This window comes from Agelaius phoeniceus, chromosome 7 (assembly GCF_051311805.1).
Source record: "Agelaius phoeniceus isolate bAgePho1 chromosome 7, bAgePho1.hap1, whole genome shotgun sequence".
Classification (NCBI taxonomy): Eukaryota; Metazoa; Chordata; class Aves; order Passeriformes; family Icteridae; genus Agelaius; species Agelaius phoeniceus.
In genome coordinates this window covers 35288207-35300601 of record NC_135271.1, presented here as the reverse complement: position 1 = coordinate 35300601, position 12395 = coordinate 35288207, and positions in this window count along the sequence as shown.

The window sequence follows — 12395 nt, the reverse complement described above, 5'->3', positions numbered from 1 at the left end:
TTCAGTGGAAGCATAACACAGTTATCCATCTCTCTTTTCCTTCCCCCAGCCCCAGCCAAGCAGATCCATCTGATTTAATCGCCAGGAGCTGGGAGGCACAAAGGAGCTGCTGGCAGCAGCTGGAACTGTGGGATGGTGGTGTACCTGCCCAAGCCAGCCCTAGTGAGTGGTGATGCAGCTGCCAGCAGCTCCCATGCTCCCCTCTGCCCTGCCCCAGACTTGTGAGGCACTTCTTCATGGCCAGCCTTCATGCCCAGCTCATACAGCAGTTGATTGCACCAAGCCAGGGGGTCTGGCCAGCATGAGCCCCTGCATGATGCTAAGTGTGTCAACAGGGCCAGATTCAGACTCTCTGCAGCACCTCTACTTGTCTGAGGAGCTACAATCACATCCTTTGATACTTAGAGGGGTTTTGGTGGGTCTAGGGTACTTTTAGCTGCCAGATATATCGAGGAGGAGCTGCTCCCCCCTCCACATCCCTTCTATTCCCTCGCTGCCTCTCTGTAAACAGGCTGCTTAATTCCAAGCCTCCAGAGGAAAGTAGTGGGAATCTCTGGTTATGTCTGCACTGTTAAAACAAACAGTCCCAGGGCATTGCCAGGCACAGCACTGCAATTGTCCCTATGGGAATTTTTAGCACTGTCCTTTTATGACTTTGTCTTGGGCCAGCTTGCAGTGATCCAGGCAATTTTTGCTCATGGTTTGGGAGTTAGCCTGGGTCAGGGACAATCCCAGCAGGATCTGGCACACAGGCTGTCCATTTGCAGGATGCATTTCACAGCCTGAAGGAGGGCTGGTCCATGACAGAGCTCCCCAGGGGCAGAGAGAATTCCTGAGTTTGTTTAGCTTATCATAGGGCTGTAGAGAATCCTTCCCAGAGAGACTGGGAATGGATATTTTGGAAATGCAGCCTCACTGCCCATGTCTGCTCCAGGCATTTGGAGGGGTCTCTGGGTAGAGGATCTCCTAGGCCAGGGACAGAAGTATGATTCTTTTCTGTAGATTTTTGCAGTCAGGGTTAGGATGAGGATTAGGGAGAATTTCAATGGCTGGACTATGGGACTGCAGGCATGGGAAGGGCTTGGGACAGAATCTGTTGGTGGGATGAGGCAGAAATTCATCCATCCATGACACAGGAGAGCCTCAACCCATTTCCCCCTAAAACTGTGTCCCACATAGACCAATAGCAACAGGATTTATTCACACGTTCACTCTAGTGACTCCAAAGGACTTCCACCCCTTGGGCCTTTTCAGGCATCACTTGCCCTCTCCCACCATGGCCACACAATACCAGCTGCATTTGCACACCTGCTGGCAATGAGGGGGGGGGTGAGGATGCATGCACATGTGTGTGTGTGTGTGTACATGCATGTGTGTGTGTGTGTGTGTGCTCACGTGTGTGTGTCTGTGTGTGCACTCGTGTGTGTCTGTGTATATGTGTGTGTGTGTGTCTGTGTGTCTGTGTATGCACTCACATGTGTGTGTGTGTACATGCATGTGTGTGAGTGTGTGCTCACGTGTGTGTGTCTGTGTGTGCACTCGTGTGTGTGTGTGCCTGTGTCTGTGTGTCTGTGTATGCACTCACATGTGTGTGTGTGTGTGTCTGTGTGTGTGTGTCTGTGTATGCACTCACATGTGTGTGTGTGTGCCTGTGTCTGTGTGTCTGTGTACGCACTCACATGTGTGTGTGTGTGTGTGTGTCTGTGTGTGTGTGTCTGTGTATGCACTCACATGTGTGTGTGTGTGCTGGGCAGACGCCCCTGGCATGCCCTGTGCCTGTGTTGGCACTGCAGTTGCCATCTGCATTTCAGGGCACGTGTGGGATCTGGCAGCCTGCTGCGGGTGCTCGGCGTGGGCAGGGGGTGTTTTTCTCCACACCTGCCTTCACCTACGGCTGCGGTTTTGATGCAGAGAGCGGCGGCGTTTGATGTCTGCGTGCGTGTGCTCTGCGGGCATTCACACAGCCTGTGTGCAGCCTGCCTCAGGGCTGCTTGCACATGCATGTGTGTGTGCACGTGTGCGAAGTGTGAGATCAGGGCCTCAGCTGGCTGCTGCTCCTGCTGGAATCCCTGCCTCCCAGGCCGAGTTAGAGATGAATACACTTGAAAGCATTTTTTCCCCCTTAGCCATCAGATTTCACCGGGAGAAGAAAAGGAACTGGGCACTTTATCTTCATTAGCAGCTGGGAGGCTCTTGGGGCAGCTTTAGTCTGGGTGATGCTCCCTCCACCCCAGCTCTTATCCCCTGTCCTCACTCATTAGCCCTTTCCAGAGGGCAAAGGGGCTGGCTGCAGCTCTGCTGTGTCGCTGCCCCTGCTGACCACTGTGTCCCCCTGGCCTTCTCCAGTTGTCCCTAGGTAGCAGGGCTGGGAGCAAAGGGGAAGCATCCTTTTCCTTCCTGTCCTGGAAGACCCCAGAATAATTTCAGACTCCAAGAAGCTCCTGCAATTGCAAGCTGCTGCCACCTCTGGGTTTGGAATTGGCTTAGGCAGCGCTGGCTCAGGGTCTGGAGCAGTTTGGGATGGGTATGGAGGAGCTCCATGGCCAAGCCCCATGGAATGGCTGCAGCTGGGCAGGTTAAGGGCAGCCCTTTCCTTCTGGAGCTGCTCATCACTGGGAAGCAGTCGTGCCCGCATCCATTAATACCCAGTAACCATGACAACTGCTGTGGAGCTGTCATCCTGTCCCCAGGCCAGCCACCACAGGGTTCCTCTCAGAGGGGTCTCAGGACAGCAGCTTTCCTTGAATCACTGCTGTGTGTGAGGTGGCCTGTGGGCTGCACACTGCCCCACTGCCCAGGGCTGGGGTATCTGGAGGGGATACAGCACCATTCCATGCCTGCCAGGGCATCCCTGGGCAGGGCCAGGGGCGCTGCTGACAGGAACAGGGCAGGATGCTGGGGCTACCACGGCTGTGGGGAGGGATCTGGGACAGGACAGCAGCAGAGTGGCTGCTCCCCTCTTGCAAGCCCAGATGCTAGGCTTTCAGTGAGACAGAGAGGCAGGGGTGTTGGGGGCAGACTGCCTTAGGTAACATTCCTTCCCACTTAAAAGAAGCCATAAATCACTCATTCTTTATTAAAAGCTCTGCCTGACCGAGAGAGAAATGTCAGGAGCATAAATCAACTCTACTGCTCTCTTGCAAGGGTCCTGGCTTGCCAAGGACTGCTCCCTCCACTGTCCCCAGGTAGAGCACAGCACAGCCACACTGCTTCTGCCCACCCCCATGGGCAAGGGATGGGGTGCAGGTCAGGGACCAATGATGTCAGCTGTTGGAAACCTAGGCTTTCTGGGCCAATCCTTACCTGGGGAGCCATAAGGAATAAAAGCAGGGTCTATCCAGGGAGTATGGGCCCAAGACCTTTGCTTCCCCCTGCTTCTCAGGGACACAGGGAGAACTGGGCAGTGCCCTGGCCCTGTGGGTGCAGGGGTGCTACAGAGGTGCTCATGCAGCTATGGGCAGAGAGCTGTCCCTCCTGGAGCCACCAGGAAGGAGAGCCCTTCTCCTTCTACCTGCCTGGCAGTGAGAAGGGCTGGCCTTCCCCAAACACCCAGCCTTTGCTTAGGATCTGGAAGGTGCCAGCTGAGGCCTCTCATAGCCTGCAGTTTTGCCCCAAAAGATGGGGACTGTCCCCATTTTGCTGTTCCTGCCTACCCCTGGAGAAGAGCTGGGGGATGGGGAGCTCAGCAGGTAGGAAAACACCCCATCCAAAGCCCAAGGGCAAGCTGTATGGGGCAAGGTGCCCTCTTGCCTGCATAAGGGCAGGCAGGGGTATAGAGGCAGGCAAGAACCTGAGCAGGAGGAGGACTCACACACTGTTAAAGCATCTGCGGGCACTGAGGTAGCTGCTCTTGCTTCTCCATCTCCTGTTTTTCCAGTTAGATGCGTGGCTTAATATAGCAGCACTTATGTTGTAAAACATCACTCATAAAGCAGAGAGGATGTGCTGTGTGGGAGCGTGTGTGAGCCAATCCCCAGCTGCTTTTTGATGTCGGCCTGGAAATTGCAGCGTCTTGGCAACGGCGGCTCACTGGGCTTGGTGCGCAGCAGGGCCAAACCTGCCCGGCTGCAAACCTGCACTGGGCTCTGGAGCAGCCTGCAGGGCTTCCAGCCACTCCAGCTCCTCTGTCCAGAGCACAAGGGGTGGGAGCTGCTGGGGGGTCCTGGGGATGTGCACACCCTGCAGATCTCAGCTGTGCCTGGTGCCATGGGAGCCTTCCCTTGGCAGGTATGGCTAAATCTGGGGCCCAGGAGATGGGCAGCAACCAGCAGCAAGTACCCATGGGCACTGCCAGCACTGACTGTGGATGCTGAGGAGGCAGCTGTGCATGCTGACTGTTTCTGCTGCCTTGGTGGGGGAATGGCTGCCTTGGCTGCCCCCAACAGCACTGCCCTTCCTCAAATGATTTTCCCCAGAGAAGGAGCAGGATAATAAAGGAGGCTGGCGAGGCAAAATCAGACCAGGCTTAAGTAGTTTGCACACAGCCAGGCTTCCACTTGTGGGAAGGGTGAACACTGGGGGCTTCAACCTGCATGGAAGCAAGGGCTTGACTCTGTGGGGTAGCACCAGGCTGGACCAGGCAGCCAAGGATAGCTCATCTTCTTATCTCAGCCCAGGCCTCAGCTGGAGAGGGAATGGGCTGTGAGGGGAAAGAAAAGATGAGGGGGAAGGGGCTGGGACCTTCTTGCTTGGGAACTTGCCAGGACTCTTCCTTCAAAGGGAAGGAAGTCCTCAGCACAGGGCCACAGGCTTTCATCAACCACTTGCTGCAAACCCCGAACCCCATGGGGCTGTTTATCCTGGCACGGGGACCCTGTAAAATGCAGGCCTGATCTGGCTCAGAGAACATGGCTTTCCTCCCTGCAGCAACCCCAGCAGCAGGGCTGTGACAGCTCTCCAGGGCCCTGCTCAGTCCCCACACAGCCCTGGAGCAGCTGAGGCTCACCAGGGCACAGCGTCTTGGGGTCCCATCTCAGCTACTCACGGACCTGAAAGCAGGTCCCAGCCCCAGGGCGTGAGGGGACATGAGCAGAGCTTGTCACCATGGCTCGCTGGCACCCCCAAAGGGTCTGACCTGCTAAGTGTGTCTCCCAGCTGGCCAAGGTGCCCGGTAGTTTCCCACGTTTCCTCCCACCTGCCACCCATCATATTTTGCATTTCTCCCTCTATCTTATCTCCCTGCCAGCTCACCCCTTTGCAGCTGGTGTCTTGTTTTCCCTCTGCCCTGTCCCTTGCTCCTTGGCCTCACCTGCTCCAGCTCCAGCCCAGCTCCCATGCCCAAGGGCCTCGAGGCAGGGCCCTGATAAGGGCCAGACCAAACAAGAACCTTTTGTGCCATGCTGAGCTCATCCAAGGGAGCTGGGAGAAGACCTGGCCTGGGCAGGGCAAACAGCAATGCACAGAGGGACAGAGTGTCTCAGTGCCTCGTGTGGTGTCAGACATGCAGCATGATCCTGCCTCAGTTTCCCAACTTCTCTGAAAGTCTTTCTTCTGTCCCTGCTCAAAGAAGCTTACGTTCCTGGAGCAGGGAGGGAAAAGGGCCCATGACGAGGGCTGAACTGGGGAGGGAGGGCACATGTCCTGCTGAGAGATGCTGTCAGTGCTGAGCCCTGTGTGCACAGCGGGCCTGGCAGCCAGCAAGTGGAAGGAATAAAATTCTCCCCCCTCCCGAGCCGCTGCCGGGTTAATATTCCCTCTAACGACAGACGGCTCCTTTTATCCTCTCTCGCACTCCCGCCAGTGATTTAATCTTGGAACAAGCCGTGATTATTTCCTGTACAGCTGCCTCCCTCGCTTCCACCACAGACCAGGCTTGACAGCATCCCACCAGGCAAGGAGCAGACTCTCCCAGCCTGGCCATGGCGAGGGCAGACAGACCCTAACCCAGCACCCTGCCTTCCCAGCCCTACACTGGGGGAGCCATGGAAAAATGAGGAGCAATCAGTGATGGGAAGGAACCCTTCATGGAACTGGCAAGCACCAGGGGAGAAAGGAAGGTGTGGTGAATTGATATGGAAGGTGGTGGATTGCTTGTCCGGGGGATCTTTCAGGTCCCAGCTTCATGAGGCAGGTCTGGGGCTGTGAGAGGAGTCTGGTGGGTGTCAAACTGTCTTTGGGGGCTATCATGGTATCATCGCTGAAACAATTACCCCTGAACCCCTCAAAGCTAAGGCAGTTGGATCTCAGGCTGCCAGTCCTTGGTGCAGGGCTGCTGAGGACTGGCAAATGCAGGCTCTTCTCCCATAGGTCCTCACAGTCCTTTTGATCTCACAGTGCTTGAGCAGATGCACCTTGAGCACAGGGCCACAGGGCACACAGCCTGGAATGCTCCATCACTGGCCAGCAGCAGCTCCAGAGGGTCAGGGGATCCTTGGGGACCCACGGAATGGGCAAGATCCACTTTGCATGGAGAGCTTGGCAGGAGCTGGGACTCACCCCATCCTACACGCAGTGAATGTAGTCAGCCCCAAGCCCTGGAAAAATGTGAGGCCAGAACACCACTGAGGGCAATCTCCCAAGTCCCCTTGAGCTGCTGCTGGGGAGAAGGCTTCCAAAATGTGTCAATGTCCACTGACTACCTGCAAGCAGGCAATTACTGCTGGGCAAGTGGGGCTAGTGGGGGTGAGCACTTGTCGTCAGAGCATATTGACATGACGAGCATTCTTGTCTTTCACATGTACATTTCGTGGAGGGCTGGAGAAAGCCAGGGTCCCTCCTTGCCAGGATAGGAAAAAGAAGCGAGAGACCGGGCCTGGCCCAGGGCCACCCCATCAGCACCAAAACGTGGGGTGCAGCTCCACCTGGTGGACAGCCAGCCCCCCCCAGTGTCACCGAGTCCCCTTGGCCACCAGGCACAGACAAGGCACCCCAAGAGCTGCAGCTTACGGCTTTGCCTTCCCAGTCTCCATTGGAAACAGATCCAAGGGATGCAGCCTCATCCCAGCGCTTGGGAGGCTCCAGCACTTTGGAATGCTGAGGCAGCATTGACCTGTGGATGCACACGCTGCTGCAAGCATGCAGCTCACATGCACACAGCCTGGGCAGAGAGCAGCAGGAGAGCTGGTGCAGAGCCAGCTGTGCCCCCACAACCTGCCCTTGGCGTCCTGAGTGTCCCATGTGCCTGCAGGAGAGCTTAAAGCAAGGCAGCTGCCTGTCTGCCAGATGAAGCAATCCCGAGGGACTGGATTGTTCAGCTCCTGCCAGCCAGGGAGATGTGGCAACTGCTCTCACCTAGAAACCAGGGGTCCTGGGCTCAACACCCAGCAGCTACACAATCCTGGATAAATCTCTGCTGACTGCCCAGGAGGATACTTGCACAGATGCTTTTGTTGCCCCATGCTTCCCTTTGTCCTCTTCCCCCAGGATTCTCCGCACACACAGAGCATCCTGTGGCATCCCTTCCACCCCAGCACAGAGCCCTCAGCCCTTTCACTGCCAGGAGACCCCAGAGATGCCCCGAGCTTCTGCCGGGCCGGGAGGTGCTGGGTCTTTGCAGGTGACAGACAGCAGGAAGGAATCAGTCACCAAATGGGCAACCAGACGCTTTCCCTCAGAGCCCTGCGATGTTCCCGCAGCTGTGCCAGAGCCCCTGACAGCCAGTATCCCCAAAGCGGTGGGAGGCAAGGAATTACGGTGATGGGCTGGGCACACAGCCGCTGGAGACGCATCCTGGAGGCGGGGGGAGCCGAGCGGCGCTGGAGCAGCTGCGGGGGCGGCTGCCGCGAGAGGGCAGCGCAGCCCCGGCCCGGCCACCCCCGAGCCCCCCGGAGCCGCCACCGCGCCCGCCTCCGCCTCAGCCTCTCGGGGCTCCAGCGCAGAGAGCACCGTCACCCCCCCGCGCTGGGCTGGAAGGGGACTCCTGATGGAGCCTGAATTGGTTGCAGGGAGGATAATCAGCCCTTCATGAACTTCTATCCCCCTGCGGCTGTGTGGATTTTCTCCTGCCACAAGACCTTACAGGTGCGCTGGCAGGCATTTGAGCAGCCCATGGCGATACCTCGTGCCTCCCTGTTATTCCTTCTTGTTCCACTCAGCGCTTGGAGCTCTTTCCCTAAGGGCTTTAGTGGCAGCAATCCTGTGAGGGATGTGGGCTGGAAGAATCGCCTTGGTGGCAATCAATCCACATCCTCACCCCTCAGTCAGCAAGGTTGCCTCTCCCACCAGCAGCCCAGTGTTGGACCCATCTCTCTGCCCATAGATTAGGAAGCAGAGATGTGTTTTCATGTGGATTCAAGCCCGCCTCTGCCTTGCATGTTTTCCACCCAGAGAAGCTGCATTTCTCCAGCTCTCTGAGCCATTCCCATCACCACCATTCAGCAAATGGCAGGACAAAAATAGCTTCTCTCCAGGGGCTGCAACAGGGCTGCTTGACTTGAATGTGCTCTGCTTCTCTCTACTGTGTGAATCCAGGGCTGACTGCAGAACAGGGGCTGCACAAGCTCCTCCAGCCCCCCTAGGTGGGCACTGCTCCCCACCCTGAGCCACACTAGGCAGGTATTACGGGGGAAGCCGTGGTGGACCCACAGCTATAGCCCCCTGCCCTTGAGGGCTGGGACAGGGATAGGAGACAGGTGAAAGATAACCAGGAATGGAAAGGGGAGAGATGCCTGGGCTGGGGCACCCAGAAGCACAAGCCAGTTGTCCTCCCTGGGCTCTGCAGACATCCTGCCAGCAGGTCCTCTGAGGCTTCCCAGCTCCAGGGCTACCAGCACAGCCAGGACTTCTGCTGGAAGCTGTCTGCTGTGCAGCCTGGGGAGGGGGAGCATCAGGGCTGTCAGGCCTGCTCACTGAGGGATGTACTGACACCAAGCTCCATCTCCATGGGCAAGGCAGTGCGGGAGCTGGCTGGCCAGCTGCTGCCAGGGAGACAGTCCTTTCCCTGCCTGCCTTTGCCAGTACAGACAGACCACGGCGCAGCAAGTGAGCTATTAAAGAACAGCTCTAGCCAGCCAGCAAACACATGCTCATTCATCATTCTGGAGCAGGCAGGGGGACGTGCCAACTGCTTTAAGCCAGGACCCATCACAAGCCTGTGTCCAATAGCTCAGCAGCCTGGAAGCTGACTAGGGGGCTCTGGACCCTCCAAAATGCCTTTTATGTCGTGGGGGTGCTGGGAGAGCTGCCCTGCCGCAGGCTGAGAGCTTATGCATTTCTGAGCCAGAGCCCCAGCATGGGATCATCATGCCAGGGACAGTTTGGAGAGGATGTGGCAGTTGGCATGAGCTTAGCCAAGGCCTGAGCTGCCCCCCATTTCCACCTGAACCAGGCAGGCAGAGCTGCACAGCTCTGTGTCTGGGAGGCTCAGGTCAGGTGAAGCAGAGAGAGAGACTGCCAGGCACCTGCAGGGAGCTGTGTGGATCCCACAGGTCACTGCTAGCTCTCTCAAAGAGTTTTTACAGTACTGCCTACAGGACTGGTTTTACACCAGCTTTTCTCCCCTGGTGCTGCTGTCTTCCCACCAGTCTCCATCCCTAGAGCCCAGTCAGCTGTGCTGGGAACCAGAGTGCTCCAACTTCTCATCTGGAACTCCCCTGATTCTGGACAGGGATACCCCTTTACATGGCCCAGATTAGGGTTTTGGACAACAAAGCATCCCTTTGTTGGTGCTAGCAGGTCACTGAAGTATGTGTTGCCCTGCTAGAGTGACCCTTAGTCACAGAGGATCTGTGTATGCCAAGAGTGCCCCTACAAATCCACCCTACCTAGGTGAAGATTTAGCCAAAGGCAGAAGTCTGAGAGCTGTGAGACTGACTGTGCCTGAAGATCTACCTCATTCCTCCCTTTCATCTGAGGGCATGTCATTGCTGCTACCTGGGGTGGGAACCCAAATTCCTTGGGGAAGGGAAATGCTGCCCTTCCCTCCTGCTTTGTGCCTTTCCCTACCAGCTGACCAAGAAAGAGGCCAAGAAGAGATGGTCTCAGGGATGTAGCTTGCGCTATAGCATTGCCTGCCAGCCTCAGGGCTTGAGCCTGAAGAATAAAACCAAAGCGTGGGGTAAAGATCCTCTTCTTTCACATGGAAGTGCAGCTGCCTCCCATGTAAGCTGCAAAGCTGCTTCTTTACCCACGTAAGAAACATCCTGCTGTTCTTTTGGGGCTTGGGTAATTCCACAGTGCTTGCAGGAAGCTGTTGCCACTGTCAGCAATGCTGTCTTGGAGAAGGACTAGGGGCCTGTTGACCTCCTCTGCCCCAGAGCTGCTGCCGCAGCAGGACACAAGCTGCAAGCAAGAAGGGAATAATGCCCTGGAGCTCCTGTGCTGCTCATAGCTGAGGCCTCGAGCTGCATCACTAAACAGCCCTGAGCTGGATTTTTAAAGAGGCTTCAGCCAAATGTCTCCTCCTGGGAGTGGTGGGAGGTGCACACACACTGAGCAGAGTGGTGCAGCAGCCACAAACCCAGCCAGGGCTGGGGAATTCTCTGGCCTCTGCTGTGCAGTCCAGCTCATCACTGCCAAACAGGAATAACCTTTATGAATGAGTTCTGGGAAGCCAGTTTGGGAGAGCTCACACAGCATGGGGGAGGCTTCGTGGAGCCTTCTTCAACAGGAGCCAGTAGTATGCAGAAAGGTCTCTGCTTCCTCACCTGAAACCCACCTCAGCTCTGGGTTTCTGAGACCACATGTGCACACCAGAAGATCCTTAAACATGCAAAGAGAGCAAAGACAACAAGCTCCCTCCTATCCCCTCCCTAGGGCTTCTCCATCTTCTTGGCCAGGTTGAAACCGGCTATATCTAAAGGTGCTGACTTAATGGTCATCACAAACCCTGTCCTGATTTTCCTCCTCTGTATTCATACCCCTTTACCAAATCCTCATGGTTACTTCAGCCCAGCCTAAGCTGGCCTCGAGTAGGTAATGCTGGCCCAGATCCACTTTGGTTCTGGCCACTCCCAAAGCTAACCTCTGCATCTGAGGGTCTGTGTGTACACGTGCCTGTTCCCTGCAGATGCCACTGCAGGGACAGCAGCTGGCCACAGTGCAGGATGTGTGGGAATGAAACTTTGCTCTATTTCCCTGCCATGGTCCAGAGGGCACAGCCTCTCCCCTGCCCCCAGAGGGGCAAGTCAGCCCCAAGCATGAGGAGGCCAGTCTAGAAGCCTGAAACATGGCTCCGAGTCTGCGCTTTCTTTGCGAACACCTCCAGCATCGGCAGTGCAGGAGGAAGTGGGGAGGGGAGAGGGTGGGCTGGTTTAGCTCCTCCCAGCTGATAATTCATTACCGCCCGTTAGCCTGGATCCATCCTGCAGCAGCTACATCCTGGCAACAACATGTGTTCATTTCACACATAAAATGCTGTATCAAAATGCATCCTTCAGACATTCCCCCTGAAACCTTTTCCAGCTGCCTCTCCCAGCGCTTCACTTGTGGAGCAGTCCCTGCAATTGGGATGTTTTGCTCTTAATGGATGCCTGGCACCCATTGTAGAAATCATAGAAATCAGGCTGCAGCTCATGAGAAATACAAGAGGGATCTTCCTGCATGGAGCAGGGAGGCAGCAACATCTATGGCGTGCTCTGCTCCATAGAGGGAGAAGCAGCAGCTATGCTCATGCACGTGGCTGGTTTATTGCACACCATTTGCAATGATGCAGAAGAGCAGCATCTCTTCCCTCCCCTCCTTCCCTGTGGGTTTGGGAGCTTTGGGCAGCAGAGCTGGCTGGTCTTGCCTTGGGAACATGGAGGTGGTCTTGTCCCATTTCTCTGAGGTCCCTGACTGCTGCCTGATGCTGGTGACTGTCAGCCTGGTGGTAAATCTCCCTTCCACAGCTGAGTGGGAAGAGGCAGGGTGGGTGAAGGACCCCACGCTTGCACAGCAGGTCATGGGAGTGCTTCCCTGTGGCACCCTCTGACTCCTTATGGAGCCATTCCCAGGGCTGGGCTGGCTCTCGGGAGAGATGAGGCTCGGCCACCAAGGCTAAGCCCTTCATGTTGGCTGCCGAGTCACAGCCAGCCTTGCACCCACCCCAAGCCTTCTCCAGCTTCCCTCTGAGCACCCGTTCTTCTTGATCCTCACACCTCCTCAGCCTTTCCTCTAGCATTTTCAGAGGCTTCTTCCCCACCGTGTACCCCTAGCACCCCTGGGCCAGGGGGCTCTGCTGGTCTGGGAAGGTTCATCCCTTTCCTTGTAGGTAAGAAAACAGAGCAGGACTTGGCAGGAACGGCCGAGTCCAGCAGCCCTCCCCAGACCCTTTCCGTGCCCCCTGTCCCCTGGGCTCCCCCCCACGTTCCCCAGACAAAGGGCTGGGGTCTGTGACAGCATGGCAGGTCCCAGCCCGTCCGCCCTGGCGGCCGCACCGAACGAGCCCCCCACCGGTGAAGGTCACGCCGGGGCGGCGGCCGCCGGGCAAAGCCACCCCGCGCTCTCCCCCCCCGCCGCCCACCGGCGAGGGGCGGGCG